We start from the raw sequence: 4,867 nt of genomic DNA on the forward strand, positions 1-4,867 counted from the left end.
TGTGTATATGTGCATGCATTTGTGTGCGCGTGCATGCGTATGTGTGTGCACATATGTGTGCATGGGCATGTGTGTGTATGCACGAATGTGTATGCATGTGTGCTTGGGTGTACCTGTAGATGTGTGGGTGTATGGGTGTGGGTGTGTGGGGGGGTGTGTGAGGGTGTGTGTGTGGGTGTGTTCAGTTTTGGAGATGGAGGCAGGAGAGACACTCAGCTGATTGCAAGGCATCCCACTTTGACCTGAGCATCTGCTGGGATACTAGATCCCAGTCAGGGTAAAACCCGGCAGCATCACAATTGGTTTCCATTGATATACCAAGTGACAAGGGGCGTACAGTTGGAAATTGGTCCCCATTGCTGAAAGTTAGCTCGTGATCCAATCATCCACCCTTTCTAGTTTTTGCTGGAAAGCATATGGGTGTAAGGAAGTTAAGTCAGGACATGATTAGCCTTAAATATGATACATTCACAGTCAATAAACATGTCAACCCTCCTTGCTTCTGCTTGGTCACAGACAACAGCACATTTGAGCAAGGCACTAGCTTCTATTGAAGCAGGATTGGGAAAAAGAAGGAAACATGGAGACAAGGAACACAACTTTTAGCTCAGAGTGCTCACTGTCTCCCACATAATGGACCTTCCCTTCGATTCCCCCCACCCCAATTCTCAGTGCTACAATAGTTGTGTTTGTGTTGTGCATCATCCATGGTGAATGGCTGGTCTTTCTGACTGTTATGGGACATGAAATGGTTAAGTTACTGCCCACCATCCTATCTGGTGGGGAAGAGAAATGGAGAGAGGTCATATTGGGGTTAGCAATGATGATTCCTGCATTAATTCTGCTATGGGTAATCTGTGCATGGTGCAAAAATAAGAAACGCCCAAATAAAAAGATGCAACCATGCACATTGTACATTGAGCTTGAGATGCAGTTTAAAATTGTCCACATCATGGACAAGATTATGAAATGTAATTAATTTTTGGAGTATGATGTGTTTTTCAGGCCATCCTACTTCACAAGAAAAGGTGTAGATGGCTCAAGGAAGAGATATCTGGATGATTTCATGCTTTCTGGGTGTGGAGAAAAGATCAGGGTGTTTTTCATAATTAGAGAGCATAGGGAAAGATACCACTGAAGTGGAGAGTCGTTAGTTTACAGAGTGAACTCAGAAGGTAAAGGTTATAAACATATACATGTTGAGCAAGCTTGGGGATTAAAATAATCTTCCTCTTACCAAGCAGCACAGAATGAGCTGCCATACTGACCCCTGGGACACTTATTTAATGCATTGTTTGATTCAGATAGTGAGGAGGGAGAGGCAATGGTGAGCTGCTGGGGTGGTGGAGGCTGTGGGGAGGGAAGGAGGGATATCCATGATCAAGGTAGCATGCAGGAGAGTGTACTGGATGGGCTGAATGACCTTCATTTATTTCAAGCTTCTGTGTGAGAGGGATTGCCAACCCTAAAAAATAAAAACATTAAGGACATTAATTCTGAGGAGGCCAGGATTCAGAAATGTTAGCTTCTCATTTCTCCCTGAGACAGTTTGACCTGCCCATATTCCCAGCATTTTCTGTTCCTGTTTCAGATCACCATTTTATTTTGTGAGTTTGTTGCATTTTGATTAGGGGCATGTTTGTTGTACGGGTTAAAATAGGTCACTGATCGATGTCCTATGGAGCTGCTCATAACTTAGTGTTGCTTTGGGTGAAATGGGCATAGAGAGCGGGGGGGCTAGTTAGACCAGATATATGCAGGTGTTTGTATTACCCCTCGATTTAAAGTCACAGGTTAAAACATTAATTTTAGATTTTTCATTGTAGCGTCATACTCTTCACAATGATAGTGGAAAATGTCTATATAAACATGTCGTGCTGTAATTATAGCTTTGGGTCAGTGGTGGCGCTGCAGTGCCTCCACTCAGGGTGACAATGTGATTTTGCGTGACAAGTTTACATACAAATTCCTCATTGTAAATGTGGGCATAAGACTTTGAGAAAAATGTCAACAGTATGCTAATATAAGATTTAATATAATTACAGATATATATATAATATATATATAGGCAGATAGATTCATATAAATGGGTATTTGTATTGTTTGTTACACTATTTATGCTGCATTCTTAAGCGCTGGGTAGAATGTGTTTTCCAGCTCGAACTATGGGTTGTAAGAAATGTTTTTTCCAGCTAAGTTCCAAACTCCACAGCTATCAATGATATTACTCAGTGTGTCATCAATATTTACACCTCTTAATGTGTACTACTCATGACCCACCATTCCATCTTGCGCCAAACATTGAGACAAAGCTGATAGACCCACTAATCTAACATTAAACCCATGCTTGTTTCATTTTTCTGCTGTGCTCTGGGGATCATGATATATTGTGATAGTCTATTACTTTCAGACATTAGTTATTTGCTGTGAACTCTACCCAGCTCTGAGGCAAGCACACTACTGAAGCAAAAGTCAGATTAATTTTAATGTTGTTTCTTCTACCAGGTCTTGAAGTGTTGCTGAATCAATTTGATACCTATAATAAATATAAGCTATGCTCAGCACTTTTGTTGTCATAGACTGTGTCTCATTTTTGTTACCTCTAGGCTCAAGTTATAGAGTCATAGAGTCATAGAGATGTACAGCATGGAAACAGACCCTTCGGTCCAGCCTATCCATGCCAACCAGATATCCCAACCCAATCTAGTCCCACCTGCCAGCACCCGGCCCATATCTCTCCAAACCCTTCCTATTCATATACCCACCCCAGGGAAAAGACTTTGCCTGCTTCCAACTTCTAATCTCTGTAAACTTCAGCTCATCCCAAACTCTGTGGCCTTACATCCTAACTTGTACTAAGTCCCATTCACCCAGTGTCCAAAAGGTAGAATCAACTTCTAAGCAACAGAAGAAAGATCTGAGAAAGAAGACCTTTGTCACAGATTCAAGACAGATCAAACTTCCAGCCTATTCTCTAAAACGCAATCCATGGAGAGTCCCCTCCAAACTCTTCTCCACATCCCTGAAAATCTTTCCTTCCATTATTGATCCAACTCCCTCCCAGAGACTATTGCTGGACCTCAAAGCTAATTAAGGATGGAGAACAAACACTGGTACTTACCAATGATGTTCACATCTCACGCACACAGATAAAACTCCACCTTCACCAGACTATTTCAAATCCTAAACCCTCCCTACTTCAAAAATGTTTCCTCATGTTTTCTCTGGTTCTTCTGCCAATCACCTTGAGTGTGTACCTGGTGATGTCTGGTTATGAGTGAAAGTTAATCGGTTCAGGAGGCAAGTTTTTGGATCATTTCCTTCAATGCCCACCCTTGACAAGTATCTCATTGATGTTAAAAGAACATGGTGGATGATACAGACTAGTGCTTTTTAAATATATTCTCTCATGGGATGAAAGCTTTGCTGGCTGGCTCAGCATTTATTACCCATCCCTACTTGACCCGTTGAGAAGGTGGGGGTGAGCTCTAACCACTGCAGTCCATCTGCTGTGGGTTGACCCACAATGCCCTTAGGGAGGGAGTTCCAGGATTCTGACCCAGCAACAGTGAAGGAACGGCAATGTATTTCCAAGTCAGGTTGGTGAGAGGCTTGGAGGGGAACTTGCAGATGATGGTGTTCCCATGTATCTGCTGCCCTTGTCCTTCTAAATGAACAGGTTGTGGGTTTGAAGGGCACTGTGTCTTCTGTCAGTGTGACCTTATCAAAACACACATGATTCTAAGGGAACTTGGCACAGTAGATGCAGAAAGGTTGGACCAGAGGGTATAAACTCAGAAAAAGGGTTTACACATTTAACACAGAGTTTAGGAGGATTTTATTTATCTTGGAGGGGAGTGAATCTGGGGAGTTCTTTACCACAGAGGGCTGTCGAGGCTGGGTGGTTAAATATACTCAATGCTGAGATAGACAGATTTTTAATCAGTAAGGGGGGAATTGAGGGTTTATGGGGAAAAGGCAGGAATTGAGGATTCTCAGATCAGCCATGATCTCATTGAACAGCAGAGCAGGCTCACTGGGCTGAGTGGCCTCATTCTGTTCCTGTGTCTTATGGTCTTATTGCAGAAGGAACACACTGCTGCTACCAGGCGTGGGTGTTGGAGGGTCTGAATGATTGAGAATGTGGGACCTCTCAGGCAAATTCAGGGCCCTGCCTTGCTTTCTTTCAATGTGAGGTGTTGGTGAATGCCAGGGGGCCACAGTTTGCATCATCAGTCGCTATAGAAAGTGGTCGCCAACTCACCCTCTCGCCCTGCAGTGCTGGCCAAGAGCATGCAGGAATATAGGAACAAGAAGAGATCATTCAGCCCCTCCAGTCTATTCTGGAATTCCATCAAATCAGGAAGTGAAGGTTGCAGGTACAGTCACAATGTTTCAAAGACATTTGGATAAGTTCATGAAGAGGAAAGGATTAGAAGGATATGGGACAAAATACAGGCAGATGGACGAGTTTAGCTTGGGAACATGGTCAGTGTGGGCAGCACTGCTGCCTCACAGCACTAGGGACCTGGGTTCAATTCCAGCCCCGGGCAACTCTCTGTGTACATAAGAAACAAACGACAGGCAAGAGTAGACATTCAGCCACTTCAAACTGATGCTGGAAGCCTAGGGATGGGAGATAAGGAAATAGCAGGAGAACTTAATAAATACTTTGCATCAGTCTTCACAGTGGAAGACATGAGTAATATCCCAACAATTAAAGGGAGTCAGGGGGCTGAGTTGAGTATGGTTGCCATTACAAAAGAGAAAGTGCTAGAAAAGCTAAAAGGTCTTAAAATTGATAAATCTCCTGGCCCCGATGGGATACACCCTAGAGTTCTGAGGGAGGTGGCTGAGGAAATAGCAG

This window comes from Chiloscyllium plagiosum, chromosome 31 (genome assembly GCF_004010195.1).
Source record: "Chiloscyllium plagiosum isolate BGI_BamShark_2017 chromosome 31, ASM401019v2, whole genome shotgun sequence".
Classification (NCBI taxonomy): Eukaryota; Metazoa; Chordata; class Chondrichthyes; order Orectolobiformes; family Hemiscylliidae; genus Chiloscyllium; species Chiloscyllium plagiosum.